The sequence below is a fragment of the Dermacentor silvarum genome, chromosome 1, assembly GCF_013339745.2.
Source record: "Dermacentor silvarum isolate Dsil-2018 chromosome 1, BIME_Dsil_1.4, whole genome shotgun sequence".
Taxonomy (NCBI): Eukaryota; Metazoa; Arthropoda; class Arachnida; order Ixodida; family Ixodidae; genus Dermacentor; species Dermacentor silvarum.
Window position 1 is genome coordinate 133,884,023 of NC_051154.1, and position 25,690 is coordinate 133,909,712.

The 25,690-nt window shown below is 46.6% G+C and overlaps 1 protein-coding gene across 3 annotated transcripts in view; it reads right to left on the minus strand.

The window, feature by feature from the left end:
• The window catches only part of LOC119436060 (TOX high mobility group box family member 4), a 526,181-nt gene that overhangs the window by 281,524 nt on the left and 218,967 nt on the right, over nt 1-25,690 (minus strand). The window lies entirely within an intron of this gene.

The window sequence follows — 25,690 nt, forward strand, 5'->3', positions numbered from 1 at the left end:
TATAAAGGGAACCAGAACTATGCTAATTTTATTTCATTCAAACACACACAAACACGAAGAACGCCGGCGGCCACAAGGAGCACATCAGTCGCGGAAACCGGATCTAGAGTTCACTTCCTTACGGATGGGCGCGCCGGCGAGCAGAGAGGGAGCCAGCGGCCTAAGCAGAATCGCACCCTAACCCTCCCCCTCCTCCCGATTCGATTCTATGATGATGATTATTATTTATTGGCATCCCCTTTGAAGTGGGGCTGTGACAAATAGTCACCTCTTGAGTTAATCAGGCATGCTATATACGTACTTTTCATTCTAGCATTTGTATATACATCTCCAACTTTTCTCTCTTCCTCAAAACTTCTATATCTACCTTGTACAACCACCTATGCCTGCAACGGATCCGGACGTATCAATCTCTTTCATGCTTTTTTTTTTTCCACAAATACTCCAAACGTCTCTTGCTTATCTCGACTGGTGACCGGCTGATGCTTCCGTCCACTTTAAATCCAAGCTCTTCTGGAAGGTGTACGTTACCTACGGGTCTCACTGGGTGAACCCCTTTGCATTCCATTAGGATGTGCTCAGCAGTGGCGTAGCCAGAAATTTTGTTCGGGGGGGGGCTCAGGTTGCAGCGCGGCCTCCTCCTTATAGAAGTTGTCGAGGGATCAAATACATGAATAATAACTGCATTGCCAATGCCATTGTATATTAGATGCTGCAAACGAATTATTGAACACTACGCACTGTCAAGTAAAATATGTATTTTTTCATAAAAGAATATATTCGGATGTCCTAAAAATTCTGGCAGAAATAACTGATATCAATGCGACCGCGTTTTTTTGTCTATTTAATAAGGAAAGAAAATATCACACAGACATTAGAACTATATCAGTTCGAAACCAGCAAAGCAGTTTATACAGCTGATATGAAGAACGTAAAAGCCATGAAATGAATAAGTTGATGGCAAATATTTTGATGAATCTTCGTTATTCAAGAACCTTGTTTACATTTTTGAACATATGCAACGGGCAGGAAAAAAACCTCAATGACGCTGTCCCTCATTCCAATAGATTGCGCAGGAGCAGCTGTTACCGGTCGTGTATTGTAATTACACCGAGATTATACTCGCAACAGTGAGTACAAATAAAAAGTAGGAGAGAGAGAGAGAGAGAGAAGACATAAGGGAAAGGCAGGGAAGTTAACCATGATGAGCCCGGTAGGCTACCCCTGCACGGGGGAAGGGGGAGAAGGGATTGAAAGAGAAGGAAGAGAGAAGTTCACAGTTCGCACGATGCACATTTAAAGTTAAGCGTTCATCGCTGAGTTTCGTCACAGGCGGTCATACAGGCTTGCGCACTTCAAAAAACACAGCAGCGCCTTTGTAGCCCTGCACACAGCAGACGCACGAGGCCACGCACCCAAGATCGTTTCCTCCGTAAAAGGCCTGTCGTCTAAGTGCCCCAAAGCCGTCCGAAGGGCAATCCTCTCATCTTCGTATCTATGGAAGTCACATAAAAGTAGGAGTTCTGCAAAATATACATTAGAAATGCGAAGATAGAATGGAATATACAAATGCGAAGATACAACTCACTAAAGGGAAAAAACGACTCGCTGGAAACAAAGTTCCCTGCTTGTATACACAACACCTCGCAACAAGATATTTAAATATACGTCTAAGTCTCCAATAAATCTACGTATTTAAGCAAACGTCACTGTATATTATGCGTCAAACAAGACAAATAAACACGTGGCGGAGTCAGAGATAGTAAACTTTGCGCACAGAAAGACAGATGATCTAGGCAAGAACAAAACTATGATCGCAGAAATCGTTATATGTACTCGGGCCATGCAGCGGTCGCGACAGCACCATACAGGTAGAATAATAGAGGAATAATGCAGAAATCAGTACGAAAATGTGTAATTTAACTGCCTGCACAGCGGCAACAATTACTCTGCACCCAAAATTTAAGGAGGGTTTTGCTTCGTTTCAAAAAAGAAATAAAAGCAGGTAGCTAAAAAGGAAAGAAAAGGACAAACGAAAGCTTTCCCACAGATGATGCGGCCAGTTATACTACCCAATATCCGAGTGTGTTTTTGGCAAACGCCGCGTGGGCCGGGCTTTCAATGAGCAAGGTCGGTCAAAATTGGTTATTGATGTCCTCGTAATTTTCGTATTCGCATGATAATTTTGATCATGATGTCTTCTTCTTCTTTCTGGGGTTTTACGTGCCAAAACCAGTTCTGATTATGAGGCACGCCGTAGTGGAGGGCTCCGGATTAATTTTGACCACCTGGGGTTCTTTAACGTGCACTACAACGCAAGCACACGGGCGTTTTCGCATTTCGCCTCCATCGAAATGCGGCCGCCGGGGCCGGGATTCGATCCCGCGACCTCGTGCTCAGCAGCGCAACGCCTTAGCTGACTGAGCCACCCCGGCGGGTGTTGATCATGATGCTAACTGCTAGAATAAACGGCTAAAATTTCTGCGGTTTTAAAAGCTAACGAACACTCATACGTTTTCATAATTACGAGGTTATGGACCTGAAGGAACAGAGCTTTTTACTTGCATTGATTTTTGCTGCTTCGCCATCTAAAGGACAAACTTCTCTCGGCGGGTAAGTTGACCGAAGCGGTCAATGACTTCGGACACGTTGATGCCGACGTCTCTGTGGGTGTATAGAAGCACCAGTCTAACCATGCGTTCCACAGACATTGTAGAGCGCGAGTAGTTTTTTAGTAAACTCTTGTTAAAAAATATTCTCCCTGCGCTGGCAGTGGTCACTGGAAGGGTGACTAGAATCTGGAACAGTTTGTACACATTTACATAGAACCTGCAGTCGCAAAGGGAGAGGGCATCTATTCCGGTGCTAAAACCTAAACACACTCCTTTGATGTTGTTTTCATCCTTGTTTAGGTACCTTGCACAAACAGTAGGCTGCTCGATTCCGGCGATGTCCGTCGTTTCGTCAGGACGTATGGAGAAGCAGCCTGCTTTTGCAACTAGGCTTTCTTTGATAATTTCGCCACAAATTTTTATAATTTGGTTTTGTGCATCTGGGCTTAAATACGAGGCATTACTGGGGCAACTTTCCAAATCGTTCTTCAGATATGTATCTCCACAATTAGCTCGCATGCGAAGAAGCGCTGTGAAAATACCTGTATTTTCAGCGGGGTCTATGCTTAAATCCATATAGGACCACTGTCCCTTGTGGCCAACGAGAGCCAGACCTTGTAGGCCCGCAAAAAGAATTTCCTCAATAATACGCCATTTCCTTTCTCCTGTTTTCTCAAATTTTATTTTGCCTGCCCTGGTCCAGCTGATCGATCACATTGGGCACGCGTCCTGAAAATGTTTGGAGAAAATTATCAGCTGCTAGCTCACAGTCACGGTAATATTTAGTATTTTCGTGCGTGTGGAAGATTGCGAGCGCGTGCTTTCATTTCTGGAACGGCTTGGACACGAGGGCTCCAGTGCACGCGTGTTGGTCCAAGTTTATAACAGCATTAACCCCATAAAGTTCCAGAATTGACAATCTTTTAAAGCACGCCTTTGGAAATGTCAGTGCACCTTTCGCGTCAAAAGTTTATGAGAACGTTACACCCATACAGTTTCGGAATTGAAATCCATGCACTCCGTAGATTCCGCGGCCGCTGCGAGATGCCGCAACGCGCCTGCTCGCTATCGAAAAGCCCTTGAAAGTTCGTGCTCGGATGGGGCTCCTTGCGTTACGTGACCCCAGGTGCCACAAAATCCACCCCAGGTGCCATGAATCCAGCCCGAGTTCGCAATGTTCGTGCCGAAATGTCTTTCGAGCGTGAAAAAGACATTGTAGACAGAATGCAGAATGATTGAACATAGCTCGCCTACACGAACATGTCGCAGCCTATGACACTAGGACACCTGAACAATGGAACATTCCGCACTCAAGAACGAATTATGGTCAACAAATGCTTCGACATACACTTCCGACTTTACTCAATAACCTCGCCTTACGAGAAATAGACCTTCTGTCCTTATGCAGCCTGCACAACTACTTTCAGTCAAACTAATCCTTGTTGTTTAATGAGTTTGTTCATATGCAATAGTGTATGACTTCCCCCCCCCCCCCCTTTATTTGCTTTAGTTTATGCTGCACTGAATATAGTGCTATGTTATGCTTTTTTTCCCTATTTTTCTTCCTGTTTTTGTATAATAAGACTTTCTTTATGTAGTCTATAATGCTCATGTATAAATTCAATATTCCCTTGTTAATGCAGACTACTTGTTTTTCTAATTGTTAAAGTGTCTTACTACCTGTCTCGTATACACTTTTTTTTTTTTTTGTAAATTGACACCTTCCCATCTGTTTACTCACATGTGAGCGCCCGACGTCCTCTGTTGCCTTTGATGGGTTTTTGGGCTGGTCAAGTTGCCAGCGTGCAACTTTTTATCCAGAACCCCACCATGCAATTCTTTTCATGGGAAATAATAATAATAATAATAATAATAATAATAATAATAATAATAATAATAATAATAATAATAATAATAATAATAATTATTATTATTATTATTATTATTATTATTATTATTATTATTATTATTATTATTATTATTATTATTATTATTATTATTCCCGGCGTTGGTGGTAGTTTTGGTCGGCGGTGCATGCCGGCACGAAAAAATTTCGGGGAGGGGGGGTGGGCTGAAGCCCCCCCCCCCCCCCCCCCCTCCCCTCCCTGGCTACGCGCCTGGTGCTCAGTGGTCTCCGGACTTTTGTTGCAAGATACACATGCCTAATCTTGTCGCGAGTATTTTCTCCGGTATGATTTTGTCCTTAGGCAACCAGCTCGAACCTCAAATAGCAAGGCACTGCCCTTTGTGTTATCGTACAGATTTTCCCTTCTAATTCATTTGTTCCCATTCTTGTAAATCTCCATGGTCTTCTTTGTTTCCATTCTTTGTATCCAATTCACTGCCTCCGTTTCTTTCACTTTCTTTATGATGACCCCCTGGTTGTCTATTTCCACTTTCAATTACCTCGTACTTGGTTGCCAACTTTCTTGACTTCTTCCTCCATTCTGTGTCCACGCTTTGCAGGTACAGATACTTGTGCACTTTAGCCACGTGTATTTTGATCCATGTGTCTGAGTCTTTATTCAAACCTAATTTTGCTCTGCGCTTCTCTGACTTCAACAGAGGCTCAACCCATGTCACCCTGCACTGCCTCATTCGTGGTTTTTCCGTGGGCTTGGGTCCCAAAGCCAACTGGTCTACCGGATCTTTGGTTTACTTCCAACCCCGACAAGATATCCGATTTTAAGCACAGAATGACATTTGCGAACGTTAGTGTTCGCATCATTACTCCTTTCCAAATTCCACGTACCACCCACATTTATTGTAGCCCCAAAGTGCCCAATGTTTCATTATTACTGCCCCCCCCCCCCCCCCCCCCCCCCCAATCCGCTTTCCCTTTATTTTCAGATTATCTTGGTGGGTGCTTGAGTAAGTCTTTGCTTCGTTTATGTATACGCCGAGGTATTTATATTGCTTGAGTATTGGTATGACTTGCTGTTGTATTGACACCACGTAATTACTCATCTGTTCATTAAAGATCATAATCAGATCACATTATGCATGTAGGATAAATGAAACTCTAATTCACAGTTGTCCAGTCATCTTTCTATGCCCTTAACACAAAGCGTGAACAACAATGGAGACAACCCGCCGCGGTGGCTTATCGGCTATGGTGTTGCGCTGCTGCTAAGCACGAGGTCGCGGGCTCAAATCCCGGCCGCGGCGGCCGCATTTCGATGGGGGCGAAATGCAAAAACGCCCGTGTCCCGTGCATTGGGGGCGCGTTAAAGAGCCCCAGGTGGTCAAAATTAAATCTCCTGAGCTACGGCGTGCCTCATAATCAGACTGTGGTTTTGGCAAGTAAACCCCGCAAAAAAAAAAAAGAGAGAGAGAGAGAGAGAGAGACCGAGGACATCCTTGCTTCAATCCTTGGTGAATTTCCACTATACTTCATTACAATTCCGGCCTTCCTGTACAATTTGTACTCCGTTGTCTGTATATATCTACCTCAGCAGCTCCACGAAGTCGTCATCTATGCCTTAGTGTTTGAGAATATCCCGTAACAATTTCCTGTATACGTTATCGTAGGCTCCCTTGATATCTAGAGATGCTATCCATAAATGTCTGTCCTGAGCTACTGAAATTTCTATGGACTTAGTACGAACACATTATCCTCTAAACCAATCAGAGATATGCTCTGGTTAATATCCCCAGGTATTTCTTTCTTTTCTTTTCTTTTTAATCTCTCTATATTCGCGTTGACGCCGACAACTGACAAGGACAGGAGCAGCGCTAGCGTTGCCCGGTAACGCGGGATGATGTAGTTTTATTATCCAGTGGATGTCTACGAATATTCTGGACCGTGGTGGAACCGAGGAACCACCAGGCACAGATAAATACGTGGGCGTAAGCTAATCTGTGGGATAAATAAGCGCGCCTGAAATGAGCAAGCAGTGTACGCGAAGTTCCACGACGTGACTTGAAACGTACGCACTCACAATAAATAAATAAATAAATAAATAAATAAATAAATAAATAAATAAATAAATAAATAAATAAATAAATAAATAAATAAATAAATAAATAAATAAATAGAAGCAGGCAAGAAAAAGAAAAGAAAATTGCGCGATAGAACATTTTCATTTTAATAACTTTCACTTATGAAACATACAAACAACTCCAAGCATTTAATTTCATTAGAACACATATACTGGCCCCTGAAACAGCCAGGAGCGCAATAGTCACTAAAACCGAACGAGGGCTCGCCTGCGGATGATGGAGCCATGGCGGAAGTACCTATGCGATAGTTGCTACTGCGCCATGAATGGCACCGGCACAGGTTCCTCACGCCCAATATCACCCGACAGCTCTGCGGGTAAGCCAGGCTCTTCCAGACGTAGCAACTAAATGAAGTTTTGTAAGCCACACATTCTAATACACAGACCCTACTTCCATAAGTATGTAAACCTGGACTGCAGAAGTTGCGGCTTGTTAGAGACCTAATTAACTGCAACTGGCGAGCGCTCACCGAAATCAAAAGCTTAACTTTCCGCGCTTCGCCATCGCCGGCGTGTCTATTCGGCGATAGGCGCCGTGCATGAACCTAGAAAATAGAAAAAAAAAAAGCAAGGTATCGCTCTAAAGAAGCCAACAGTCGCTGAATCCAAGCAGAAAAAAAAAGGGAAAAAAAAAAAAAACCTTTTCGGGCGACACGAGCAGGCCTGCTCTGTGGTTACCGGCTTCTCCACAGCGTGCTGCCGCTAAGGACGCGAGAGTGGGGAGACAGCGGCACTGGTCAAACCAGCTTGGCCGCGGTAGGTTTCGGTTAGCGCAAAATGGGATGTGACTCATAAATACAGCGTCGCGCTTGGGCGCCGCCGCCGGCCATGAGCGCGAGAGGGGCCCGCGCGCGCCGCGTCCTAGGAGAAGGGCGCAGCAGCATCGTCGTACTGTACCCCCGGGCCCGGCCTCGGCTTCGCAGCAGCAGCGGCGGCGGCGCGCTCCACAGCTCGGCAATCAACACGGACACGCCGACCCATTGTTGCTCTCGCGCTTCTTGGGTCGACAAGCCCGAGGAATTTCTCTCCTATTCGAATTCTACGCGGTCGATCGGCGCAGACAAGCCAGACAAGCTTTCGCGCCACAGCGCCATCTGCCGCTGGCTACGGGAAGTTTCAGCCGCCGCTCGGAACGGCAGCATCCGCCAACCTCTCGCTCGGCGCGGGACCTCGACGGCGGCCACATGGCGCCTGGCCCTCCACGGCTGTCACGCGTCAGCCGCACGCGCCGTTGCTCGATGCTTGTCACGATGTCAGTCATGTTGCGTAAGAAAATTCGCTCTCCCACACCAACCCTTAACAGAGATTTCTCGAGATGTTATGATAATCACAATATCACCCAAAAGCTATACCCAAAAGCCAATAGCGAGACGCGGCAGCAGAGAGCTCCAGGGCCGTAATTCCAACAAATACCGGAAGTAAGGAGAAAACGTCGAAGACATATATGGAAGGAAGACCAATCAGACAAGCAGTTTTAAGGCATCCAAACGAGAAATATGCAGCAGCATTCGCTGGAGAATCGAAAAGATGTTGTAGGTGTGCTCATGTTAAGTATGACGGAGGCTGTACCTACTAGCAAATCGCTGGCTCATGATTTCAGCGAGCGCATGTCTATGCGAAAGGTTCTGGGGAGTCCTTAAATTCGCATCGATCGGAGAGTAAGGTTTTGTCAAGAATATACACTGTTCGGTGAGTTGCACTGACCCACTGCTACTTACAGTGTAAAAAAGTTAGGACACACAAATAATTCAGACGTTACAGTCCCCTGTATTGCCCGTTCTTCTAACTGCGGAGCTGTTTAAGCCGGCCGTAATGTGTGGCGCCTGTCACTGCGTTGCCTAGCAACCACCTCGCAAAGTGTCGCGCACTATGCTCAGGAGAGAGAAGCGAACACCTCGCGGAGCGTCGCGCGCTATGCTCGGGAGAGAGAAAGAGAAAATGAGAGCGAGAGAGTGCGCGCGTCGCGCGCTGTGCTCGAGAGACAGAAAGAGAAAATGAGAGCGCGCGCGAGAGAGAGAAACAAATTGTAGCAGCACCAACGAGGCAACGCGCAGAGGTGCTGCCGACGCCAACCGCGCTTCTCTGTTTCCCCGCATTAGCGCCGAACGCTCGTGGTGTCCGTGACTGCAGCAGGCGCCTCTGGCGGCGGCTCGGCCGAGCTCCCACTAGCTGCGCGCTACTGCGCATGCGCCGTGACGTCATCCCGGCATGTAGTCTGCTGCGCGCCGCCCGTACACTGTGCATAGCTTTCGTCCCACTTCCCCAACGTGTGCTCGCACTGCAAGTGCGTCGCGAGGCGTTCCCCGATGCCACCGACCACGAGGAAATGCTCATACACTTCGTATAACATAGCATCACTTGGCATTACTTCGTATAAATTAGCATCACTTCGTATAGCCAGGACCAGCAAGGGACCGATCAGCTCCACTGTGTCTTTCGCCTTCCGCCACTAGTGCAAGCTACCCCGTTTTTTTTTTTTTTTTGTCACACTTGGCAAAGGAAGTAGCACATGTTTCGTCACCCTATTTTTCACTGTCTGTGAGCGGAAGAAATATGTCGAGGGATGCAAAAAATGTCGCAGTTTCCCGTAAATAGCGAAGCATCGATTTCGACCGAAAATTAATAGACAGCTATACGAAGTAAGCGTAGTAGTTTTATCCGCCGTGTAAACGTGTAAACATTCGCTTGCTAACTAAATTAACAAGGATGGTGTCACCCGCGCACATCTCACTTGATGACAACGAACACTCGCTGTCAAAACGCTGGCGTGAGGAAGAGCGGCAGCACCAGCGAACGAATTTCTCTTCGTGCTGCCTATCGCTTGAACGCGAACTAAGCGGCGAGAACCCAGCGCACACGAAGCCATCAGCCCTCAGCGCGCCTATAGACTCTGTGCTCACCAGAGATGGCTTTCAAGATAGGGCCCGCGCGGAAACGCTCAGCCGCGCCATACGCAGCCGCTGCTCGTACGAGAACGAAAGAGCTTAGCTGTCGCTTGCTAGTAAACACGTTCTGCAGTTTCGTGAAGGTAAATGGAACGCGGAAAGTTGCTGTATGCACGATGTAAAAAGGAAATTTAATAATTTACGTACATTCGTCGAGAAACGTCCCCGACGTAAGCTTTGCCGATAAGGATACTTACTAGTAAGATTAATAAATAACGCTTCCTTTTAATGTTTGTCATAGGGCACGCCCATTGGAATCTGTCAACTATGTAGTTGGTAAAGAGCGTTAGTGCAACAGCAGAAGAGCCAGAAGAATAAAAAATTAAAAAAAAATCCATGGTATGCGAAAATTATTTAAGTCCGCTGCATGGAAAATAGCTTCGCGATGTGAAAGAATCCATGCCATCACTGACGTTCCGCTTTCCTCTTGTCGTCGAGCCATTGTTCTGGAATGTACGCTGCTAGTCGTCGCTTGTACCTTCCAGATCATCCCGCTAGGCGTTTTACGCGTTGATTAGGAGTCTCGCTTCCACGCACTAATAGCACACACGTTGCATGAAATCCTTCGCTCAGTTTAGAGGCATTAGGGTGCGGCTCGGCCTCCTCAAATTAGTGCCATGTTGAACTGGACTCTCACCACGTCTTAGCCTTGATCTGGGGAACGTGAGATTGCCGCTGGCGCCCGCTCAGTTCCTTCTGTGGCTATTGCTCCAAGTAAATAATCAGTAACTGCCAGAAGTGCAGGGTACCCTGCATTGGCAGATCACTTATTTGACGCACATGCACTTTAATCCCCTTTTGGTAAAACACAGTTATCAGGGGTCAAATATGTTTTTTAAATTTTTTTTATGTCGGCATTACTAGCGATGGTGGGCTTGTAGATAAAACAAGAATCACTTTCACGAGTAGTTCTATACGAAGGAATACCTATAGCTTAAAAAAAAGCAGTCCTACAGGCTGACACCAACTAGGCTGCTTCTTGGAGGTGATTTACTGTTTGCGATAGATATTGATAGAAGCTAATCCACAAACCGAGACTGATGCCTTTCTCTGTCGAAGGCTAGCCTATCAGTAGAACTACCATTTCAGGCCGTCATTTACGTGTTCCTCTCTCTTACATTCTTGCACATACACCTTCTTCGCTGAAAACAGAGGTAACCGCATGCCACGTGCCACGGTTAAGTTGACACATGCTGGAGTTGACACATGTTGACGTGCTTCCTCGGGCGCCTATAGGAACGGTCTAAATGAGTACTTGTTTGATCGTGGTGTGTAGTTTTGCGCTGTAGTGGATCAGAACCAGCTAGTCCCAAGTGTCATTTTATCAGTCTCACGACAATTTTTCCAACAAGTGTTCAAGTACTACTTATGACCAAGCCATGAAGGTGAATATGTGATGTCACTTTTGGCGGCTATACTTTTGATGATTTAGCCTACTTTCATAGTGCCACTGTAGCTCGTTGTTACTGCCCTGTGCAACAGAAACTGGCAGGTGCTAAAAACGAAATTGCTAAACTTGGTGCGATTTATTTCTTGCAGAAAAACAAACAAACAAGAAAGCAACAGCTGGCTGGATTCTGCGAGCATACAGCGCCGGAATTCAGTTTAGTTAAGCGTCTTATAGATGTAAACGCAGTATCACTGATCCTTCCTTCACTCGGTAGACCCCGACTACAGGTCGAAACTTCCGCGCCAACTTCCCCGGTGGCAAGAATCTTCGTATCACCGTCTTCGCCTGGGCGCTGCATCCACAAACAGTTATTTGTGCCGACTTGGACAATCTATCAATCCCTACTGCGACAATTGTAGTGCTATAGAAATGGTAAAAACACATCCTGTTAAAATGTCCAGTCTATAGAAATGAAATAAATTTTTATGAGAACGAAATGGACATGGACAAAATTAATCACACACCACTAACGCTGAGAAGTACATTATGTCCTATGCCTTGTCCTTCTAGGCAGCGACAGGCGTATAGCTTATAGTTTGCTTATCTTCGAGATATTGGCTTGCTTGACAAGCTTTTGGAAATGCTAAAGTATATACACATTAAAATGACCAAACTTCACGTTCACATCGCCTTCATTTTTAATGTAACACACCGAACATCATTTATATCTTCCAATACCAAGTCCATATTTTCCAGACCTATTCCTTTTCTTCCGTCCCTTCTCTCTTAGGGCCTTTCAATCGCTCATTCCCTCCCCCATGCAAAGTAGCTCATAGGCGACTTTACACACGCCGGCAGAATTCTCCGCGTTTCATTAAAGAGCTTTCTGTCTTCTTCTCATTGATCACTTAGCTGTGTTTTTGTAGAACATTTGCTCGCTCAGTATAGATAATTGTGGCAGCTTAGACCAAGCGAAGAAAAAAAAAAGAATAAGAGAGAGAGAAAAAAAAAAGAAAAGAAATAAAGAAAAAGAGAAAAAGCTTGCCCAGTAATACACTTGTTTCAGCTATGTCTTGTGGAGCTCCCACGAAAGAGCTCGACAAGATCGACGACGATCACAGGTTCGCAACCAAGAGACCAGGGGGCCGTATTTTTGTAACCAGCCATTTAATTTTCAATTCTTTTCGTACTCCGTCATTTCTTCGGACGCCACTGCGACGTCATTACCGCCGAGGTCACCCACTTGGTGCGACGGACGATAAGAGAGTGGAATATGATCTGGATCGTTACAAAATACAGCCCAAGGTACGAGAAAGCACGTTAGCATTGTTGTCGACATACTCGTCTCTCGTCCCTTCATATGACCCAAGTCACGGGTACTTTTTTCTCCGTGACCCAAGTCCTCTACTATGGGGGGCGTTCGGCTCGCACGGCGAGTCTAGAATGAGGCGCTAATTCACGGCATGTCGGGAGAGACATTCTTCATGTAACCGTTCTCGTTGGACTCGCCCAAGGACGGCCCATGCTATTTATCGCCACGTCGCCTTCTCTTTCGCTGTCGCCAGCGCATGTCTCGGGGCCGGTTTCAAGACGTGTGCAGCAGGGAGGGAAGGAGGGGGGGGGGGGGGGGGAGGGATGTCAGTGTAGACGACGGTAGCTCTGTAAAGACGTTGTGTCGAGTGATGAGCCGTGCCTGACCGCCTTGTTTGTCTCACTCTCTCTCTCTCCAGGCGGAATAGCTCTACGCTTCTCTCTCCCCCATCCCCCTTGGCGCGAAACGAGGTCGGGAGTTCAATGTACGCCGTATTAAGCTTCTAAATCGGGCCAGCCGATAAAACGAACGACGGAAAGCGGGTGGCGCTGCCGAGTTCCTCTTTTCGAGAGCGCTCCCCAAATCCGGCTGACCGCTCGTAATTTGCCAACCGACGCCGGCTCTCCCTTCAAGGCCCGCGCCGCACGCGCCGGCCGTCGGCGAGCTGTCGAATGACGCGATAGACAACGCGATATGGCGCGGCGCGAAAGCGATTTTCGCGGCCGGTGTGAGACGCGCACCTTGAACTCGCTGGGCACGCGCGCGGCACGGCCACCCTGCCTGACCCGGCCGCTGCCCTCCTCCATTTGGAAACGGACGCCGCGCGGAACACACGACAACCGGAGGAAGAAAAGGCGGTTAAAGCCTTTGCAAGAACGTATTCGCGCTGCGAAACATGTTTCCCAACAAGTCGCTCAACATTTGTGCTGCTGAAACTAACTATGTTGCTCACCGTGACAGTTTTAGACGACAAACACAAGCGACGTGGTTTCGGCGACAGCAAGTGTAATCGCATTTCTCCGCCCGTGTACTTCTTACATGTAGTATGCGTCGCAACGCGTGCTAGGAAGCTACGCACCGCAAGGAATGCGTAACACACCACGCTGCTTCTTCAAAAAAGCTTTTCGGCCATCGCGAACGACAACTAAGTGTTGCCTTTACCAGACGCCGCGCGGTTCTTCCGTGCTTCCATCGTGTAGTGCGTTGCTGCCCTGTACCCAGCTGCTTGATTTGCACATTGCCTCTGAGGATCCGCCGTCAGTAACGTTCACTGTATTCTCCGTCACGTAGCCAAGGCGAAGGCGTGCGCACAACGCATAAATAAGTACGCTCGAAGCACCGGCGAGGCCACAATTAATGAGGCATTTCGTCGTAAGAAATTCGTGGTGGAGGCGAGATAAGACAAAACGCAGGCTTCTTGCGGCAATCACGCTTTGCGCGTATGAAGGGCCTTTAGACACGACAGCGAAGACCACAGAAAGGCGAGCGGCTCCCGCTTCCGTTAGCGCCACTACGTAGTATAATATTTCCGAACTGTTGACTGACAAGTCACCAGCGCTTATTTTTTTTTTTTTTGTAATGCTTTATTTAAACAGTTCATTGTCTGGGATGTAGGGGCTAAAGGCAGATGCAACTGCCTGACAAAGCACCCCCTACCATACATTACTCAGGGGGTGGAACATTACGAAAGTCAGTGCAACAATGTAGAAACAAGAAAAGGAAGAACAAAGTGTATGCGGCAGGCAATCAAATATACAAAATCGGAGGACGCTTAAGCTTCGCCTTTAAGAGTGGAACGCGATAGCGTTAATCGGGCTCCGTTCGCATCACATTTTCTTTGAGTAGGCTTCACTACAACACACAACGTGGGAAAGCCAGCTTACAAAGACCAAGCTTACCCTGATCCCCTAAAGTCTGCTTCACTTTTAAACTCAAATATATTGCTGGGAAGACATTTTTACAGGAGCAATTTAAGCCGTCTTATATCAAAATGTGAAGGCCCCTGGACCTTTTTTTCATTATTTTATTAATTGTTTGCCGTTGCCCCGAGGCACGCGCGTGTCCAAAATTTGGAAAGGCTCGGTTTTCAACATTCCCGTCAATGTTGCCTAGAACCAAAGTACAGCGAAACACCATCATAATTGGAGGACGCTTAAGCTTCGCCTTTAAGAGTGGAACGCGATAGAATTCAAAGATTCCTGGCTGCTTATCAGGCTTTTTTCTCGCATACTCAAAATACAAACCGACGCTATCACGTCTGTAGGTTGTGGTTAAGTCGTACTTTACTATTTTTCTGGCGGATTTTACTTTGAGAAATTGAATTTTTGTTCACTAACACCTTGCGCCACGCAGAGGGCCTGTGTGGTCGGGGTGGTTCAGGATGATGTGGTTCGGCATGATTATTTCCGCCAGACGCCGATGCTTAACGCCGACGCCGAAGCCGACGCCGGATTTTCTGCGACACTAACGACCTTAACGCTGTCGCGTTAAAAAAGTAAGATTGATACACTTTATACATCAGTAATGCGAGAGAACAAGAAAATATTTAAACAAACAAAATATCTAAGCACACGGGTGTTATCGCATTTCGCCCCCATCGAAATGCGGCCGCCGTGGCCGGGATTTGATCCCGCGATCTCGTGCTTAGCAGCCCAACACCAAAGCCGCTGCGCAACCACGGCGGGTCCGCGGCAATTTTGCGTGTATTCGCTGGCTTCTTTCACGCGCGGAAAAACACTTATGTAGCACGTATGGAGCTACAGAAGACTGCATCGGGAGTTTTTCATGTTGCTCTACAATTTTCTCATTGACACTTTTCATCTAATTAAAATATTTGACAAGTTGATTAATTAATTAGGACTAATTATGTAATTAGGCGGAATGCAAACAATAATCTGAGTATCTCCAAGCGACGGCAAACAACACTACCTTGGTTGTGCCCAGCTACGTGGCATTTGCATATTTTTAAATCTTGGTGCATCCTTGGTGCATATTTTTAAATCTTTGACACCCTGTGTATGTATAAGCCAAGTAGTCACAGGGGATCCGAACCACGAGAACAAGATCTCCAGACGAATAAAAATGGACTAAAGCGCAGACGGTAGGCGCTATCAAAATATGAATGACATCTTAACGATGTCCTTGAAAAGGGCGGCACATACAATCAGTGCATGCTACCTGTATACCGGTCTATGTGGCTCAAACTTGGGCGGTAACAAAGAAATTTAGGAGCTAACGGCAGTGCAACCAGCGATGGAACATAAAATGATAGGTATAACGTTAATACATAACAGAACACGGCTTTACTGATTAGGGAGCGAAAGCAGGTGGCCAATATTATTGCCGTTGAGATTAAGAGGAACAAGTGCATGTATTAGGCGGGTCATGCAATGCGTAAAGCCGATAGCCGCTGGTCTATACCCATTCTGGTCAAGTACCAGAATAGGTACCAAAGAAAGGAGCGTGCGGTGGGTGATAGCAGAGAGATCTTTCTACGTTAGGAAGTATGCAGGCAAAGGATGACATAAGACAGGGATAATTTGAGATTGCTAGGAGAGCCCTTCGACCTGCAGTGGACATAAGTTGACTACGATGATAGTGATAACCAGCACTCAGATACAGAAACGGGTGCTATAACGTTTATTTTAGCAAGTATGCGAAAACTTTTGTGGCAAGTAGACAAACCAGTAAAACAGCCAGCTGCTCAAATCGAAATTAGCATGCAAGATTAGCAAGAGCGGCGCCAAAGTAGCCGAGGTTGGAGCGATGGAACAGGCTTTAGGTCGGCGTGTGCCAGGGGTAGCAGACCAGGGAACAGCGACGACGCAGTGACTGCGATATGTCACGACGTTTTGCATCCACGTGACCACCTTTGTCGTGACGTCATGACATACTCGGAACCAAAACAGTTTGCCGAAAATACATTATTATAAATTATTTAGGGTGCTCTGATGCCTGTCACAATTTCATCTAGGGATTTTAGTACTCAATCTTTCATTTAGCGCAAGAAAAAGACAAGTCAAGCGTTTCATCTGCTCGCTTAACAACAATACTTCGGCGCATTGTTCATCTGTATATGCTACTTTCTTTTACAGCGGCAAATTAGCTTTCAGCGAAGAAAACTTCGCTTTCGTAAGCAGCAGAGTTCACAAAGCGACATATACAAATATCACAACTATCAACCACAACGCGCGAGCATTTGCTAACAGTTGTGTAGGGGTCCTGTAGAAGAAACAGGCAGGAAATAAACCATCTTGAGCTTCTGAAGTTTAAAGTTCACCGTGCATAAGATGAGTGAAACTACACGGACCGCTTGACAAGCACAATACTTTGCTGCGACACAATTAGTCATGTTACAAACAGGCTCGGACTGAAAGGCTATCTTTCAGCACGCCTTCCGAGTCCTGCCATGCTCTAGAATCTTCTGTCCTGGGTCAGAATGAATGCTTACTGGCGCAGTTTCTGCAAAGATACCGATACTCCGTAAGTTTCGTCTGCGGATTCAAAAACAATAATACCCGTCCTGTGCGCATCATTCGGTGAACTCATCCAATGAACATTGACCATTTACATCGTTTATGATTTGCTTTGCTTTCTTCCCTTACACCGTGGAACTATGGAATAACCTAGATATGCAGTGAGGCATAGGCGGAAACTTTTCATTTTTCCGGGGGGGGGGGGGGGGGGGGGCTGACCAGCTGTCCGAACCCCACCCATGTATATAATCTTTACTAACAGTTACACTGGAAACTTCGTGTGACCTCGAAAGATTGTTCACTGAAGTGACGAGCTTACACGAGTCTTTGCAAGACCTCAGAGTAGCAGACAACTCAGTTTTGCAGCCTGAGTCCCCTCGCACCGCCAAGAGACTGGCGTCTCTTGGTTAAGCCATGGGACAAGCGGATTCAGTTAAACACGGTAGGGAGTTTATTTTTTTTTGTGTGTACATTACATCGCACAAATATAGACATCTATGAAAAAGCAATGTAACGCCTTGTAAAAGATTTAATACAAAAGATACAATCAAGAAATCTTTTCCTGACGAAAGGTGAGTTATTGAGACGATAAGACATAACATATATAAACATTAAACGATACATAACAATTTCTGAACACCACTTATGACTAGAATTATTAGCATAAGTATAATGTGATTCCATAACGGCATAGTTTCATTACATGTCAAAGCATGCCTTATGCCATTGGTTTAGTTTATTTTCCGGAGGCATAACAAAGGATTATAGAGTAAAAATTATCAGGTACCCAAATAAATAAATAAGACAGCGATATCTCAAAAGCGCGAAAGGACTCGATAGCAAATATAGGAACAACGTGGATTGTGTTATTGAGAGGCAAATGCAGCATATGACGAATAAAAATTAATAAGGAAAATGCACAGATAAACTAGGGAGCTTTACAATTAGCGCAACCACGCGTCTTTTCTTACCCAAATGCCTTAACTCTGCTTGGGCTGTTATGGACCCCATTTTCGTTCCTTGGTATAACTTTTTGCGTTGTTTTCTAAGCCAGGTGGTTTGCATTGACTTGTAAGTTGGTGCCTTTCTCTTTCCTATTAAAGACATCAGTTCGTTGTCTGATGCGATGATTTCACCATCATTTAAAAAGTGTTCGTTCGGGCACTTGATCTGGAAATGAAGTCGTCGGCAATCTTGTTCAAATTGATTTTGCGGGAGAGTTCTTTGTGGGCGTGCAAAATTGATAGATGGTTCAAACGGGCTTGTCCAGTCGTCGACTTCAAGTACATTTTCAGTCGCCGAAGGCAAGAAAAGGACCTCTCGGATGTGGTCGACGAGACCGGTATGGCCAACGCAATTTTTTAACTTGGCCATTTCCGGCAAAAGCTTTCGCAGGTGTTCGCCCTTGCCCCCCATAAACATGTGCACGACGTCCCCAAATGTGTGCAATGATGCCGACCTTCCCTGCCTGGTTCAAGGTCGTTACCGTAGAACTGTTATATATGCTTCGTCTTCCTTCCTTATGGCAAGCTGCTCCATGTGGGACTTATGCTGCCACATATCAGGTGGATACCTGTTGTTTAACGAAGACAGCACTGTGTCAAGTACTTCACAGAACCTCTGGCGGTACATGTCACTCGCTGATGGAAACACGTGAGCTGAGGAACCTTCTTGATAGCGGCGTGGAGTCTTCTTTCGCCTAGCGGCTAGAACACACGGGTCCTCAACTTCTACTTTTCCTGCCTCTGCCATACATATGTGGGCACGCGCTTCATTGTTATGTTTCCGCTGGTGCTTATATGGTAGAAAATACGCTTCCTTTTCAGCGTCAGACGGGTTCTGGCGAAGTACCTATAAGCGAGGTGTCCACTATTGGTTTTGTCGTTGGTGCTCATGCTGTGTTTGTTGCCAGTGCACATTGCAACGTCCACAGCCGCGGTAGAAGCGACATCGACGCCTGTTTTCTAGTTCTCCTTTTATTGCGACAGCAATTGTATCGACACTCCCGGCAAGTTTTCGCTGTCTTCGTCGCCGTGATATTCCGTATAAAGTCCAAAAGTCATATGAATGAGCGACCCATGCACTACGGGTGCGAGAAAAAGCCCGTAACGCTGAGCCGTAACACTTGATGGCCATTATATTCCCACGCGCTTAATATTCGGGTTAGTTGGAGGTCACGTGATCAAATGCGTGCATGGGCAGGAGAGTACGCGTCTTCTCATCTAGCCCTGCCGCAGCTGCAAATTACTGTGTGCGGTTGACGCTTACGCGACCCGCGCGCCGTATCCAATTGATGGTAATCATTGGGGGGTGCAATGATCAAGGGCGAGCAGGGATGGCTGCTAACTTCATGCGCGCTACCTTCCTTCTTAGGCTGTTTTTTCACGCCCCAAGTGTTGCAGATCGCATAGCCTAAGTTAAGAGACAGGGGTAATTGGAGATCGCTGACAGCAGCCGTCCTGTAGTGGACATAAAAATATTCAGATGATGATGAATATAATTTCCGGAGTCGCGGTGAATCACACGCCTGTACGAACCATTCACCCCCGCTGCCGGCATTCATCATAATGCCAGCGTTGTGATAGCGACTGCTCATGGTCATCCAGCGGGATATTTACAGGTTTACATGGTCCGTGCATTGCACGATGTTTGATGTTTTCGTTAGTGAGTAAATGTTACTACAATTCATATAGGCGATATAACCAACGTACAGACTCGTGTGATGGCCGCACTTTTTTGCCGCAATTTTGACGAGCCTTACAAGGGACCGGGCCATTTTATCTAATTTTTCTAACTACGAGTATGAAATCCGCCGTAAACATCCGTGATGGCCTCCTCTCCCCATGTACAGTCGTGTACAACTTTGGAAGGCAGCGGCATTTGCCCCTGAAAGGCGGATGCACACGAGTATCCACCAATGGGCGTGCACTCTACGTCTTGAGCCGGACGGCCGGTGACCCCACCGACGGAGGACATGACAGCCCGCGCTTCGAGCTGGGCCGAGTCGCGTCAGCGGGAATATTTCTTTAGTCGCGGTGGCAATAGGCTGCTGCGCTTCAGTGATCAGGGCGGGGCGCCTCTCCTGTCTTCTTAAGTTATAACCGACTTTTTTTTTTATAGTTGCGACGCGCGAAAGTACGCTGCGCGGGAAAATTCGCAGTGGAGCGCAATCGGAATCGCGCTGAACGCGATTGCTTCTCGGTTGGATTAAAAAAAATATATATATTTGCTTTCAAGTTGGGGGTGCAGCTCTTACACGGATTTATACGGGAAGAATCTTTTTGGTGTAGTTGTCTTACGCTTCACTATCATTAGTACTGCTTCGCCTTTCCGGCAAAACTGCAGCCTCTTTTTTTTTTTTTTCTGAGTCCTAGTAGAAGCTCTGCTGCGCATGACTGCTATTGATTTTGATTTCGAGTGAATCCAGCTTGGCCTCACTTGGGTTACTAAGTTAATTATATATATATATATATATATATATATATATATATAATCTCTGCATGCACGTTGCGATGTTTCCATCCCCAATAAATGTTGTAAATTATCATAAGTTTTTTTTGTTCATGAGTCGCTAGCATGACCTACTGGACCCGCCGTGGTTGCTCAGTGGCTATGGTGTTGGGCTGCTGAGGACGAGGTCGCGGGATCGAATCCCGGCCACGAGGGCCGCATTTCGATGGGGGCGAAATGCGAAAACACCCGTGTACTTAGATTTAGGTGCACGTTAAAGAACCCCAGGTGGTCCACATTTCCGGATTCCCCACTACGGCGTGCCTCATAATCAGAACTGGTTTTGGCACGTAAAACCCCATAACTTAATTTTTTTTAATGACCTACTGGAAAGAGAAGCAATGCTGACACACATATCATTCACGTGCGTTTCACACACCGTTGATAAAAGACTCTGCCGAAGGGGTCACGGAAGTCTGCAGGTCTTTTTCATTGTCAAAAAAGTGCGCAAAGAAATTTGTAGCGAGTTGAACATACAGCAACATATTGATTCTCCAGACATAGGTTATTCATATCATTAGAAATAATTGTTAGTTGGCTACCTCTTTCTCTTTCAAAATATAATAAATTTTGCTCTGTGTACACATTGAAATATAATGTGTCTGTGCAAGGTTGTCCACACTGCAAATTAAAATAACACGTTGAAGTAAAAAATACGGATGAGGGCCGGAGCCGCCGTTCGTGCTTCTAATGCGATTGTTTTCCTATTGCCAGGATTTTCAGAAATAAAGCGAAATTATGAATAAAAGTCGTGCACGTCCGCGTCAACAAGGATGCAGTTAGCTTTTAGCCTCAATAACATTTGAAGGGAAAATGTAGGGGCACCTCAAAAGAAACCATAAACGGTGTGGGTAACAGGACTCTGGTACTGACATTTCTGAGGAGCGGGAGGGGGAGGGGGGGGGGGAAAGTCTGGAGGGGGCTCGAGCCCCGGTGCCACCCCCCCCCCCCCTCCCCGTAGTCGGCGCCTATGCAGTGAGGTAACTGCCAATCGAATAGTTTTCTCTGTAAGTGTCGTACCATGTCATAGATTTATCTGTCTTTATTTAACTATGTTTGATATATTGTACATGTTCTTGTCCAAGTTTGTAGAATGTACCCACCCTGCAATGTCTTGCGATATCGAGAGATCATGATGTGTAAATAAATAATAGAAAATAAAAACAAATAAAACAACTGTGGCCGCTTGCATACGATTCTTGCGCCCACCGCTGTGCGAACATGGATGCAACAAAGCAACCGCCAAATACAAGCGTCTGAAGAAGGAGCTCCTGCTACGATTACATCAATTTTCACGCATTTTTCTTGCCTTCCGCGAAAAAAAGGCCAAGCAAGGAATTTTCGTAGTGGGGGGGGGGGGGGGGGAATTTATCGATTATGTTCTAACATTTACGCTCCAGAACTTTCCCATCTAGAGCTTCCCCGCATTTTAGACTTTGAACACAAACAGCGATTCGCGCACTAGTACACTACTTGAAGTGCACCGGTTTAAGAGACCGCTTATAGTGTCCCTGTGCATCATCCACGTGTACTCAGTACCCTCTTTTCCTCTTTCCATTCCCCCTCTCCCTCACCCCCCGGGTAGGGTAGCAGACCGGACGATAGTCTAGTTGACCTCCCTGCCTTTCGTCTCCTTGCTCTCTCTTAAAAGTAAGGTAACAGAAAGGGAGGGACCGATGAACAGCTTAAGTAAGAAGTGAACACAAAAAGCTGCAATTAAGCGATGTGTCAAGCGATGTATGCAGTTTGCCGAAGTTATGCGGGACTTCCTGCATAATGAGAACAACCGCACCTGAAGTCGCAGGCTCTTTCGCTATGCCATGCATACGGGATCCGCTCGTACGCTGGCCGCAGTTTACGGGGCGATCACATATGAATGAGCAAAAATTATATATATATATATATATATATATATATATATATATATATATATATATATATATATAAGAAGGTATGCATGCGCTAGCAAATACGTTCATGTCTAAGCAGCAGGTCATCACTGCTGCACTACGTATACACGTCGCACGTCGCACAGGGCGCGTTATGCGCAACGCCAACTTTGCCGAGCGAAAAAAGCTTGAAAAGCGTACGGCACCAGAACGCTATTTTTAGGCCGGCGCCAGCGGTTTCCAGCGAACGAGCGGGCGATTGCTTTTTCAACAGTCCGCAGGATACAGTGTTTTGTTTCCCTGATTCCTCGCACGTACAGGGTCCGGTGTTCTCATGACCGCTCCGCCAGCACAGCCTCGGAAACAGCATCGACGAGAAAGAGAGTGGTCGAACGCCACGGGGAATAAGCCTCGCCTTTTTGTTTGCTTGGGCGGCGCGTTTTTCAAAGCGAATTTGCAATGGGTTCGCAGCACTGATATCGAGCGTTCGTCACGTTTTCGCTCCCGCTGCCCTTTATCGGAATGATTCAATGCACCACCGCGTCACCGCCGCAAGTCGCCTTTTTTGGCTCGCGTATATGGACGGACGTGAAGCCCGCTGTCGCTTGTATACAACGCGGCTAAAAACGGCGCCCACGTCAGGGCAGCCGTGGCGGTGGGGTTAGTGCACAATCCGCTTGCCAATCAATAAACGCATGCGCCGCTAAGCTGTCAGCGTGTTATATAGTTGGACCTGACCACACAAGATGGTTAAACGACCTCATCTGCGGCCGTGGAAAAACGGCGAGCGGTTAGCTGCGTTCACCACATGCAGATGAGGCCCGTACTCCAGCAAGCGGCAGACAACATGCTTTCTTGAAAGGGGCTTGGAGACGTTAAAATTTCCGACTGAATTTGGTTCTTTCGAATACTACTTACGTGGATTACTGATCACAAGGCAAAATCGGCCAGTATGCAACAGTTATACTAATATCACAAGGTCTTACTACCTGCAGCGTCTCGATTTCTCGATATGCCGGATGCACTGCTGTTGACACCAACGTGGCGTCTGAATGACGGTGTACATTGTATGGTGTTCGTACACTTTTCTGACGCATATACCTAAATCTGTGTCGTAAAGCAATCATGGAAGCAGCCAGTAAGCGGAGCACGAAAGTACAGCGCTGCGGGCATGGCGTCGCCCTCCGTGTTGGTGCGACCGAAAACAACCTTTTGTTCGCCATTTAGATATTTCGTGTTGTTAGAAATTTTTGTTTTCAATCTCATGTTCCGCAATCATTCAGAGCTATTAAATTTCGCGCAAGAAAGTATACATGTAGACAGTATAATGTGACAAAGCAGCGAATCACCCGCCTCGGTGGCTTAGCGGCTATGGGGTGTTGCGCTGCGAAGCACGTGGTCGCGGGGTCAAATCCCGGCAGCGGCGGCCGCATTTCGATGAGTGCGAAATGCAAAAACGGCCGTGCCCCGTGCAATGGGGGCACATTAAAGATTCCTTGGTGGTCAAAATTAAATCTCCTGAGCGACGGCGTGCCTCAAATCGTGGTTTCGGCACGTAAAAGCCCAGAATTCAATTCATTCAAAGCAGCGAATCGCGGCACAATGTTTTTCACATATTCTTAAGCGATTCACGAGATCACGAAAATTTAGTTTACAGTCTTCGTTGCCAAAGTACCTCAAGCGAATGCACTTCGCGACACGAGTTGGCGCTGCACTTTGAGCACCAAAACGCCGGCCCACAATGAACGTACACATGAAGCAGCCAAGTTTAACCATCTTGTGTGGTCAGGTCCAACTATAACACGCTGACAGCTTAGCGGCGCATGCGTTTATTGATTGGCAAGCGGATTGTGCACTAACCCCACCGCCACGGCTGCCCTGACGTGGGCGCCGTTTTTAGCCGCGTTGTATACAAGCGTGCTCTGGTAGTCCGAAGTTACGTTCACGTTGTGCAACGAAAGTGGTCGCTTTAGCTAAACGAAGCGATTTCGCATTGCCTGCGTATACGAGTAAACAGCCGGGATGCTATATAGCGTCACGTTCATTGTGGGCCGGCGTTTTGGTGCTCAAAGTGCAGCGCCAACTCGCGTCGCGAAGTACATTCGCTTGAGGTACTTTGGCAACGAAGACGCCGCGTGTTCATTTTGTCGCTTAGGTCTCAGGATATAGTTGCTTTTGTACAATTTTTTCCTTCTCGTCTGCATGCATGAGCGGCCTCTAGCCCCGTTAGACCGCAGCGATTACAATACTATGAGTCGTAATACAGGCTGCTAAGCATAACTTAAGGCTACAGTTGCTATAAGCTCAACATGTAACGGATGGTTTGACCTGTTCTGCGTGGTGTGTATATAGCAAAACATATCACGCTAGAAGCTTGTGAGGCTTATCTAAGCCTAACTGCAAACTTAATCAGCTCCAAGTACACTCTTTGCCTCTCCCATGTAGAAGCAATGGGACATTAGGCTTAAAGGCTTGGTTTAGTGGTTAGAATTAGGTAAGTTCAGCTGTGTATGTACAACGGCGAATTGGCAATCAGCTCATACGAATGTAACTGCAGAAAAGCGCGGACCCGAGAAAAAGGACGTTCGCTCTTCAAATTCAGTTGGGTACGTATCACTTGTTGAGCTTGTGTAGAATTTGGCTACTGCAGACGGTCACCCTGTCGCTGTTGCCCGATACTGAGATGAATGAGGTCGGTGCTCTAATCTGACACATTTTCCTCCGCGGTTTAGTGAAGGCACGTTATGCCTTACAACTCCAGTTGAACGCAGTTTCGCTCGAGAAACTGCAAGGATAAGTGGGCTTCTTTTCACACAAGTGCACTGGGATCTTGCAAACTGATCCAGCGCGAAATGGTCAACAACGTCCACGACTGCAAGTTTTTCGAAATCAGAGCTCACAATAAATGGTCGATTACACGCAGCGCCTCATTGCAGACGACAAGCGCACGACATCGACATAGTCTGCATTCTTTGACAATCTATTTCATTTTCCATTATCTTTTTCTTACCCGTTACACCAAGTGGCCAATCCTGGCGATATAACGGCGGCGCGACGGTGTCATTGACGAAGAGCGAAAAAAATGGAAAAAGAAATGATCATTACAATATTATGGCCCCTAAGTGCATGGGTAATGGGGCTTCACAGGCTTTTCCGACCTCGTCATCAAGGAACAATCATGCATGCTGTTTAAAACGGTACTGACGCAAAAATTCTAACTCGAAATAACTGGTATATTCCATTGCTGCGAGCTCATGGGTATCATCTGTAAAGTATCAATAGCAGATGCAGCTTGCAGCACCCATCGGTAGTCATCAGCGTAGGTCCTATTTGTAAACCATGGAGGAAGGAAAAAATGAGGAGAAGCCCTACCCAGTCCGCGCGATAAGAGAAAAATGTGGAGGAAGTCAGGTGGCATTTTTCGCTGCAGCGGCCATGTTGTCGGGGCGCAATGGCGGTTTTGTTATGGTGGTGTGCGCTGCGCCGTATAGATCTCGTACCGTGGTAATGACGTCGTATGTGTAGGTATGCGTTTGTCCCCATGTTTTGTGCCCCC